This window comes from Vollenhovia emeryi, unplaced genomic scaffold (genome assembly GCF_000949405.1).
Source record: "Vollenhovia emeryi isolate VEMERY1.0 unplaced genomic scaffold, V.emery_V1.0 DF939150.1, whole genome shotgun sequence".
NCBI lineage: Eukaryota > Metazoa > Arthropoda > Insecta > Hymenoptera > Formicidae > Vollenhovia > Vollenhovia emeryi.
The window spans coordinates 1,386,630-1,398,628 of record NW_011967216.1 but is presented as its reverse complement, the minus strand read 5'-3'; the positions used below and the strand labels follow the sequence as shown (position 1 = coordinate 1,398,628).

Here is an 11,999-nt window from a genome sequence, read left to right as displayed (position 1 = left end):
TTTTCATTAAAAAATTTATTTTCAGTGAAATTCTGCAAATTTCATAATATACAACATTTATAAAATTTTTTCACTAATTTTTAGTAATATTAATCAATTTTCATCTAATTCCACAGTATTTCGTTGAATTTCATAACGAAACTTATGATTTATTTTGAAATGGTTTCAACAAGTTTCCAATAACTTTCATTTCACTTTTCATCAATTTCATTACATTTTCAGCAAAATTTTTCCATTAGGGTATCCCTGATAATATCAAAATACATCAGAAGTTTCGTTATGAAATTCAATGAAATACTGTGAAATTAGATGAAAGTTAATTAATATTACTAAAAATTAGTGAAAAAATTTTTGAAATGTTGTATATTATGAAATTTGCAGAATTTCACTGAAAATAAATTTTTTAATGAAAAATTGCTGAAATGATAATGAAATTGGGCCAATCGCAAGAGATTTTCAACCAAATTTCAGCAAATTTCATTACGTTTTCAGCAAAATTTTTCCATCACGGTATTTATTAATAAACATCCTTTTCACGTCCTAAAAACATCCAGTTTTGGTCCGGCGGGGCCTTAAATCAGACGTTTTTAGGACATCCATAAAAGTAACATTGGACGTTTTTAAAACGTCCTAAAGATGTTCATGGATCTAAAATGGACGTTTTAAATACTTACGTAACGTCCAATATGTACGTTTTTAATACGTCTTTAAAACGTTTTTGTGCTGTTTGGGTATACATTTGTACACATCAATTAAATTGAGGCAAAACTTCTCGGTAATTTAAGTAACAACGATTTCCGTTTCAAACCACTTTCTTGATTGAACGGAGTCATTTTAGGCAATACTAATGAGTCCGCAGAATGATACGCAAAATCAAGGTTGGAAAAGTTACTTTATGAAAGTATCTAGATACAGCTTTTCTCGCTAAAAATGTATCTGGTTACAGTTACTCAAAAAGTAACGAATCGTTACTTTGCAGTGACATTTTTACAATAACAATAAAAATATCAAATCTGCATTTGAATTGTAAAGTGTCGATGAAGGCGTTTACGCAAACGCAAAGCCTGATGCGATCTGTGGAGGTTCAAAAAATATATAAAGTAACTATTAATGTAACTAATTAAATTATAATAGTTACTAGTTATCGAAAAAATGTAACTGAGTTTAGTTACTGTTACAAACGGGGAGAAAGTAACGAAGTTAAGTTAGAGTTATCAAATAAAAAAAAGTAACTGTAACTGTAACTTTGTTACAAGTAACGAGTTATTACTCTCCGACCCTGCGCAAAATGTATAGTAACAGTCACTGAACAAAGTAATTTGAAATAGATACGGAATTTCAGATTTAGTAGGCGGGGTAACGAACTCTCAAGGTTTTTGTTTGTTTTTCTCGCCGCGCGGTATTGTGCGACGTACTACGTGCCATTGTGTACGCGAAGGTCACCACGCTATCATTCGCTCACCGAGCCTCGAGCCGGCCGGTAGCGTCGTGAGTTGCTCCGTGTGTCGTATTACTTTCGCGTCATCAGTTTCCAAAACGCGATCGCGATGAGTGTGAGAATAAAATACTATTAATTCGTACACGTTTATCAGAAACATTCATCGATCAATAATTCGATTTTTACAATTTGTAATAAGAAACTATTTGCAAGTTTGAAGCGACGGCTTCCTATCAATGTATATTTCACGAGACTAACTTGTCTAAAATATGAATCAAAATCTTCGGTACTTTAACGATCTCGTTTACGCATCGCGCTGTAAATTACCTGTCGATTTCAATGTAATCTGGTTTTCATTTTCGGGAAAGAGAGAGAAAATTGTCGGTGTACGGCTTTCGGTTTGCATTGTTTGCTGTAATTCGTTCTGTCGTATTTCGCAGCTCGTACAGGCAGGAAGAAGAGCTTATCGCGCGTCGTTACGTTATACCTCGAACTGTGATCGAAAATTCTCTCAGTTAACTGTTACAATTAACAATAAACCATTCATCGCAGTGGATGTTTCGCTCGCGTAAGGATAGGCTTGATTGACAGTAAGAGTTGTAAAATTTCGTTGCGGGCTAATAACTGCTTCTTTATCGCAAATGCTTGGATTCCGATGCTCGCGTTTTATATTACCGGTTTAACAGTCTATCCATTATTTCCGAATCAAGAATGCAAGATAACACGAATTGTCGGTTTGAATAATTTGCGTGACCAAAAATCACACAACGTATGTTAACAATAGTTTGTGGATTTCGCGGCATTTCACGTTGTGTACGGGAATGCCAGGCGAAATTTTGCGCGATCGTAATTAATCATTTTCGCGAGTGAATATTGTGCGTGAGTGCAACGAGGAAATCTGAGAGGACGAGGAGGTCCGGGAGGCATCGGGCAACGGCGGAGCAACCCATGAGGTAAGTGTTTTATATTTTGTATATTATTTGTGCTACTCGCGAAATTAAGTATCCGCTCCCTGTTCAGTTAATTTCAAATGATTCGAATAAGAGTTACAGACAAAACACAGATGCATTGAAACTTTGCGTTTGCATTTAGAAGAAAAACTTTTTTCGTGTATTCCTTAATTGTTTTATTAAATATCTGTTTAAAAAGAAATAAAAAAATTTAATAAAACAATTTTAAACAATTATTCTCTAATAATCGTATGTATTGTATTTTACAGTTCAACATAGTTTACGGCGTAGACTACAACTCCGTTGTGACGCATCGTATCGGTGAGTGATAAATTATCTTTTATCTTAAATTGACGCAATGGATCTATATAAAATTGCATTAGTTCTACATGATGTAAAATATTGGAATACAACATGTACACGATGTAAACGTTGGATTTTAAAAACACACAGTTTCGCAAAGACACATGAGTTTTCATAGATCCATGGCTTGAAAATGGACGGATTAGAATAAATTAGAATAAAGACTACATGTAAAAAATTAATTACATGTAAAAATAAAATATACTTTAGGGAAAAATTGTTAATGTCTATTAGTTGGTGAGAGGCGTTACTTTACTTTCCTTCATATTGAAATTTTTCTACGTGATCTCATTATAATCTTCTAAGATTACGCATTATATAGAAATTGGTGCGGAAAAACAGAAATTTAGAGAATCTGTTGTTACGTATTATAAAATTAAAAGTAAGATGGAAATATATTTTCTTCACCTTGCATATTTTAATTAATATATTTAATAAGGCGTACTTAGGATTGTTAATTGTATTTGTTCTAATGATGCACCAATTTTATTCTAATCATTTATAATCTATCCATATATTTTAATAATTCGACTTTTTATTATTTCGTCATTCACGTATGTTGTTTTCAATCGTGCAATATTTAAATATCAGTTTGCATATATATGTAATCGTTCAGCTTCTTGTCTATCTACTGTTAAAGCCAAATAGCGCGCGCAGTGTCATATTCTAGTTTCAATGAAAAGTACGTATATCATAAAAAAAATATATAAAAATGCCCGTGTAACTATTCAGTACAGATTGACAAAACAGTGTGAGCCAAATGATAAAATTTAAACAAGGTTTTAAGTATCGACGTTACCGGTTCCTCGATCCTCGTCTATCGTATCGTGCGCTGAATGGTAATGAAACGCTTTTCAAATGAAATTGGCATCGCCAATTCGACCGATGAAACTTCGTTACTCTTGTCCAACGATCCTCGAAATTTTAGTGCCGAAATTTTTGCATCGTTGCGAGCAAGAATTTTATCGAAAGATCAGGAACAATGTGAACGAACGTGATGCAAATATCGAATATTATTATTTTTTATTTATATCGTAATATAATCTCAAAAAATAACCTATAATTCTCTTTTAACAATAGACAAAATGAACTTCGCCTTCTATTTATATTTTTATAAGACCTCTTTGCTTATTTTTCTATGGTTTATACTTTTAATCAATCACAATTAAACATTGGAAGCGCAATTTAATTAGAGCTCCGCAAACTAGCTGCATAATCAATGTCCCCTAAAATAACCGCGCTTCCAATTTTTTTGCATCTAACGATTACATTTAATTTCCCTTTTGATCCCCGTCGTTTCGGGCGATTTATCGGCGGCGGGAACCTTTCCGTCTCGTCGCCGCGAGCGATTTAAGGAAGGCGGGGAGCATTATCTACGTGCAGTTCGCGGCCCGGTCCGGCAAGGGCAATAATTCAGCGACGATTGCAGAGACGCAGTCTCTTAAGCCGCCTGTGGCACGTCGCTATCTATAAACTGACGTTTAGGACCCGCGTGCCTCCGGCGATACCATGCCGCACGAACGCGCCTCGCATGCCGGCCGCAAAGAGAGGCGAGTAAACGTGCTTTCGCACTCCGATCGGATTTCAGAAAATCGGTTTGCGCGTTGCGCATGAATAGGTCGTTATGCTAATCCGTCATCTTCCTACATGCGTCAGCCCGATTTTGCTCAATACATATATACCGTGATAAAATAGCGCATAGTCTCTTGGCGTTTGTATCTCGGGCAACGGAAACGTTCGACCTCAATAGTGTCTTATCATTCTAAATGAGATTGATTAATCCGAAATGAGAACTGGGTGGCTTCTTGAGACCGACTTGATCTGTAGATACCAATTACGTTTTACTCCAAATATGCCAAGAAGAGCGATGCATGCTCCTGTTTTGCATACGAATGAAACTCTATGCAGTTTATTTTAGATTGTTGTTTTTCATTATGTACATACATAAAAAATTCGAAACAGGTCAAGTAGCATTTTCGAAATGAGATTAAGACATTTTTTTTTAATTGATAGATATTTCGGACAGTCATCGAAGGCAGTTAATTAACTGGTTAAGGAGTTGATAGGTGCGACTTTATTTACATTTTAGCTTTATTATATCGGAGTTGATTATCAAAATCAGACGTCGATATATTGCATGTTCGCTCGACACGTTGTTCGTATCGAGACGCGTATGCGGAATACCGTAACATGTGGAACAGTGCCTTGCCATTATCGCACAAGCTCTCATGAGGAGGTTCGCTGTTATCGGGCGACCTTTCGCCAATGGTATTTGCACTGGTGAACGTAGGTGGCGAGTTATATGATAATTGAAGGGAGACGAGGCACTGATTAATACAGGCATAACAACGTTTCCAACAAGTGAAATGCAAACTGGTTTAATTTCGACGATTGTCCATTCCACTCGATCGTCCCACGAGATCTCTCTCGCGTTATCTCTCCAAAATTCGCTGGGGCATTGGAATTTAAACGCTGGATTATTTCCCTTATCGAGAGAAATAATATCTGTTTATTCTCGTAAAGTCTAATATTATCTTGAAAACAGTCGCGTAAACTTGGTTTTTTATGATATAGACATTTTTTAAACAAAACGATAGGAAAACGAGATTGTTATAATACGTTATCTCGACGTATTTTAAAGATTCGACTATACACATAAGAATTTGTTATAATATACAGCTCTCTTTTCCTAATTTATCGCCGCGATCATTTTCTGGTTCATAAATCATCGAGTCCAGAAAACGTAAAGAGAAATCAAAATTTCCAATTTTTATATCACATTAAATTTGTCAACTATATATTTCTTATTATATTTTAATGTTCAATTTATTATCTTAATTTTACTTTTAAACATCATGAATTATTTCCGGCGCGCGTATTAATTTTTATATTCGAACTATTTTGTAAGTATTAGGAAATTCTTGACAAGCGTCAAATAGCGATCGACACTATGAGACATGTTACGTCAATCGGGGTTCTTGCCTCGGATTTCTGTTTCGGAGACCTGCAGAGAAACATGTCATAATGTGTGGTGGAGAGCTGCCAAGTAGCTAACTCGGAGCTCTCTCTGTATCCTCTACCATATTCAGGTCCTCTAGAGAGAATACGTGAGGCAATCCCTTTGCGGTGACATAGCTAATACATACAAATTCTTTGCCTCCGGAATTCTCTAATTTTCAAGTGTGAATCCGCGCGAGTGAAAGAGGAATAGAAGCGCGAAACAGAAGGAATTTCTTTCATTCTGCCATCCTCCCAAATCATCCATGGATGTCGTAACGCGATGATCGGATGAGAAACAATCTACGTGAAAGTTGTATGTATATGATATTACAACATAAAAGGAATGGCAGAGAGGGGGGAGAAAAATTATTCTTCACAGTGGTATAACTTATTTTTTTGGTATTAACATATTACACAAATTTTATTTTTATATTGATTTTATTTAATTAACTAGAATATATTATAAACATTATTTTAAGAACATAATGTAAAAGTATAAATATAGAAGTCTATTACATAAATAAATAATAATCCAAGGAGTATATCTAATCATAATGATGGGGACGTATTTGACAAATGCTAGGAACACCTAGGAACTCTAGCCCAGCTCTTCCGTATCGAAATTCACGTCAAACTTCGCGCACTACAGTGGCCCACGATCGAGCACCGCGATAAACCAGATTTATGCTCCACCGAGACGATATGTCTTGCCCTATTGTCTCGACAATGAAACAAGTCACTCAAGGCAGTATTATCCTTCAAAGGATGACCATAAATTCGATCCTTATCCACATCACGGAAATCGTGGAGCACGATGTAGCGGCGGGCTACGCGCGCGTATTCAGAGATAATCATATTAAGCAAAATTTACAAAGACTATCTTTGCGCGCTCCATTCTTGCACACGAGCGCGCGATACTTTGTTTTTGTTAACGTAAACGAGAAATCGAGTAAACTTTTATTTCACAATTTTCCATATTTATCGAAAAGGCTTCCGTTAATGTCCGAAATATCCGACACTGTGAATATTATATTTTCTCGAGTATCAATGCGATTAAAAAACCGCGGAGCCCCCCCCCCCTCTCTCTCTCTCTCTCTCTGTGTCTCACGTACCACAAAGTTCTTCTAGCTTGTTTTCCAGAGGAAGCAGCGTGGCGTAAAACTTTCTTGTTAATGCCCGCCGCGTGTTAAACGAAACTTTCCACGTACGGCAATATTTTCCAATTAGACACGTATACGGTCTCATTATCTTGTTATCAGTATTGCTAAAGGTAACTACTAGAGGAGAGAATCTTGCGGTGAAGTTCAGTGATCCCGCAATAATTACTTGTCCCCCTATCAACTTCGTATTACTTTTCTTTTTACTTATAGAAATCCTATTCTCAATAAAATAGCTTCGGTTCTAAGCAGCTCAGGTACAAATTTGCGACCCGCTTAGTGCGATAATATTACATAAATTAAAATTCATTGAAATGGTTAAACTACTGAAATTTTGTTTTTTGCCGAGCAACAAAAGTTAATTAATTTGTCAATATTAAGTGACAAATTAATAAGAAATTTAATTTGTTTAGTTTATACATAAAGCTCTTGTTCTTGCTTAAATCATTAAATATTTAATGTCACGCGACTTTATAATCAAGTCACAAATTACACTTTTCCTAGGAAAACAAGCTGCGAATTCGCTCTTTGTTGCGTAAACTTTTAGCTTTGCGCGAAATACCTTAATAGTATTCCGCGGCATTCTCCGCAGTTTAAAGAAGTTAAAAGTTGTGGTAAATAGATTATATGCTCGCTACCAAAAGCGCGCGGGGAATCACTCGTCTGTAAAATGCGCGAATTTACCCGTGACGGTGGCAATTTTACAAAGTAGCTGGAGTGAATTCTCTCCCCGCGTGCTCGATGAAGATACTTTTAAAGATTCATTCTCATTTCGACGCCGTCCTTCGTCGCCGCGCTTTTACACGCGAAATTAAACTACGATAAATTCCCTTTAAAATGCGACGTCCGTTGCAAAGCGCCCGCCGCCGCAAATTCCAACCGCATTTTCAATCTCGTTGGCGTGCCTGAAACACGGCACCCCAAATAATGTCAGAAATAACAACTGCCACGACACGCACTCGAAATATCGATACGTTGTGCGGCACACAAAATTACTGTATCTCGCGCGAAAACACCTGTAATTACACATAATTTATTCTCGAACGAAAACATGGACGACTTTAGTCTTATTATAAGCACAGTAATCTAGTTTCCTTTCCTGAATTTACATTTTAAAGATGTAGCGTGTTGAATTCTGAAAAATTGCATTTCGAAAATATGCAATTAAAAATATAGAAAATAATTCATATTTCAAAATTCTCTACCATATTTAAAACGGTTGTAAACAAATTTGATTTTCCGTATATCTCTTTTATATTCATACATTTTTTTGAATATTTATCAATTTTTCATAAAATTTCATTATTTAACAATAATTTATCACACGCGTGTTTCTTTTATCGCCAGTTTGCACTGTAATAAATATGCATCTACCCTGAATGGCAAAAATCTGACAGCATCTAACATTTATTTTGTCCAAAGAACAGGTGACAACGTCATTATTCTTACTTCGACATCATTAATCATTGCATTCAAATAAAAACTAAACTCACGGGAAAGGGGGAGAGAGGAGCCAGGAATCACGGCAATAACAATATTTTCTATAAATCGAGAGTTTATTTTTCTCGCCAAGGACCGCAATTCGTTAGCACCAAGCGATCTCACGTTTTTCAGCATCAATACCCTTGCTCTGGCTGAACAGATATCTTCCACGCGAAGAAAAGTGTACGATTATTAACTGCAAAGTAGGGCGAAACAATGAAAAACGCGATCGACGCTCGTGAACAATAGAAAGTGCTTGGCGCGAGTGTTCAGTAAAAAACAACAGATCGCGAAATTAACCCGCGCGGAAGTTTCTTGTCTCCTGCGAAATAGCGGGGCTTAATGAGAAGGAAGATTCCTTGGTGTCGTGCGAACAGCGAATTATACGAGGAACATTATTTTTCACAATTTATGGTGGTAGCAGCCAGCATGTACACACGCTCCGCCAGAGTCAAGACCCGGTGCTCTCGCATCTGAATTGCTTAATCTAAACTCCCACGTAGAGAGAGAGAGAGAGAGAGAGAGAGAGAGAGAGAGAGAGAGAGAGAGAGCCCCATGCACGGACGCAATTCCATTAGTAACAAATCTTTGCCGCGAGACTCGTTTCTCGGTATGGAAATCGGCGACGTTTCTTTACGGCGCGGGATCAATCCTCGGCTCTGCGAACGATACTCGAGTCTCTTTGTAACAGCCATTCCGCCGTGAATTTTCCGCCCGCGTGTCGGAAGCGAATTGATTTTCCCCAACAATCCTGCATTTTTTATCAGGCCTTACGCGAGATCCTCGAACAAACATCTTATGCTATCGAAAATGTTTCGCGAGCGCACATCTAAATCTGCGAGGATAGCACGTTCTTGCGACAAATATCTCTACAATTGTTATCCGTATATAAATGATATATTTAAAAAATGTAATACAAAACATTTGTTCTTTTTATGATAAGATATTACATACCCAAAGTATTATATAATATTAAAAAGATATTATAAATACTATAAATCTGCGAAAATATCAATTTTTTTCAAGAAATGTCTCTGCAATCCCAATCAAAATTAAATAATGCAATTAAACCCGCAAATAGTAAAACGTAAAAAAAACATTTTCTTCTTACTTTGAGATCTTATACTCAAAGTATTATATTCAGTTATAACAACATTGTGAAGTTATAATTACGCTGTAATAACACCATAAATGTTATAAGATTATTAAAGTCGAAGAGATGAATGTTTCCCTGTGGCGTAATATTCGCCGCAAAGTGGTTCTCCACGTATCGACGTTACGACGAAAGTGACGTTTTCTACGGCGCAGGCAGACGTACCTTCCCGTTGCCTTTTGACCTCGCATCACGTTTATTTCACCGAGTGTTTTGCACCCGACATTTATTTCGCCTCTCGCGTCTTTCTTCCTTGCGGATTTGCGTCGTCAAGGAAAAGTAATTTGTTGCTTATCACACGAAGCAGCGGCGGCGAGCTCTGCGCGCGGGGAGAAGCGCGGCGGGATGAATACAATAGCCGTAGCAAATATTAATTTCTACTTTCGTGCTCGCGAGCGGATATCGCCGGCTTTCAAGGTAATTCCAATCTTGGATGACGAGAAATGACGCTATTTCCGTTGTACGGCAGACCTTGTCCCGTGATCCGTATTTCATCGGAAGCTATTCTCGTTAAGATGTGAATTCTGGGAAAGATTTATGGACGTCTGGAGAACGGTCGAGCAAACTTTCCTTGCGCACAAATGTATTTAATTTCTTCAGTTGTGTGTCTATGACACTTTTGCGCGCGTAACGCACAAAGATGAAATATCGGTCACCGCGTTAACGTACGAAAGAATTTCTGAAGTTCCGAGTATAAATATAATATTAAAATGTTGACACTCGGCGCGATGGGGAAATGAAATAATGGGGATGTTGTTACGAAATTTACGATGTTAATTAGTAACAGATAAACAGCATTTTCGCTTGATAAGAGAACATACACCATTGTAGTCCGAATATTCGATCTTCAGGGAAACTTTGAACGCATTGTTCGTGCAAGCTCGTATAGGCCGCTGCCTTTAATATATTAACAACCGCGCATTAACGTGGTAATTCCGGTGGTAATTAACTAATCACGCGTGCTGTTACACATGTGTTTACGCGGGTTCGTTTCAGCGACCATTAAGCACTATTAAAATGTAACCAACGATCGAAACGGGCGTAACGTTCGGAGAGAGATTTAAGCTTATAATTCTATAATGGACGCAAAACGCAAGACACGATAAGCCGCAACGCAAGAAATCGACCAATCACAGTCAAATATGAGAAGAATGATTGACTGTCATTAGCCGAGTTTTCGCGTTGCGGCTTAACGACTTGCGTTTTGCGTCCATCGTAGAATAAGCTTTGTACGAACACGTGGATATTGTTGTTTCGACGCCCGATTGCATCGTGTACTTTGTAATTTTTCTCTGGAGATTCCGGGAGCCGCGGCGGCGACACGGATAAAAATTTCGCACGCTATTTCGGTGGCGAACAACAATGGAATTGAGCAACGCGAAATTCCACGTGTCGTTTACCGGACCGCGCGCGTCCCATGTGTGTGTATGTGTGTGTGTGTGTGTGTGTGTGTGTGTGCGCATCAGCGCGACGGTTTTGCTTTTGTGTGTTAAAGTGCGCGCTACACGTGCGCTGAATGCGACACTATCGCAACGCGGTCGCTCGTAAATGCACTCCGCACAGATTAACACACATGGCGGCAACTCTCTTTTTTTCTATCGAGGAACAGTTAGACCGCGCGCATCGAGAGAAGCGTCTCGTCCGCAAACTTCTGGCTGGAGCCGACGGAATCCGTGGGATTATTGCAGCCTGATGGTATTCTTACATATGTCGTACGACAAATTTTTTAAACGCGTTGATTGGCTACAAGACACAGAATTTCTAAATACTCGAGAACTTTTCTATCCTGCAGCCAATCAACACCCCTGAAAAATTTGTCGTACGACAAATGTAGTCCCGGCCTGACATAATTGGCGACACGACGATCGTTTAAGAGTCTGAGCAAAAAGATTGTCGTAACCAATTTTATCGTAAGACATTGATTTTGTCGTAATAGTTTACGATTCTGTCGTAAGACTTAAGTCGGCGCCGGAATCGTAGACTTTTACGATAATCTTTTTGCTCAAGCCTCGAGAACGTCCAGAGATATTGTCGTTAGTCGCGAATTACAGCCTGAGCAGAAAGACTGTCGTGACCGTTTACGCTTTTGTCGTAAGACTTAAGTCGGTGTCGGAAGTCAACGCAAAAAATTGTCGCAGACGTATGCTGCCTTGCGATGCGATGAATGCGACATACGTCTACGACAAATCTTTGCGCGTTGACTTTCGACACAGAGTTAAATCTTACGACAAAATCGTAAACGGTTACGACAATCTTTCTACTCAGGCCTTTAGGCTGGTTCTACAATAAACGCAGTGAGTCGCAAGCTGCAAGAAATTGACCAATGACGGTCGATTATTCTTCTCATATTTGTAATGGGTTGATTTCTTGCGACTTGCGACTTGCTCTGTCTATTGTAGAACCAGCCTTAGGCCTGTTACACAATACGTCGTATGTCGCTGTCGGATGTCGCGACG

General features: G+C 38.0%; 1 protein-coding gene across 1 annotated transcript in view; it reads right to left on the bottom strand.

Moving 5' to 3' along the window:
- Positions 1-11,999, bottom strand: part of LOC105565636 (collagen alpha-1(XXII) chain) — a 248,581-nt gene that overhangs the window by 233,382 nt on the left and 3,200 nt on the right. The gene's annotated exons all lie outside the window — the stretch shown is intronic.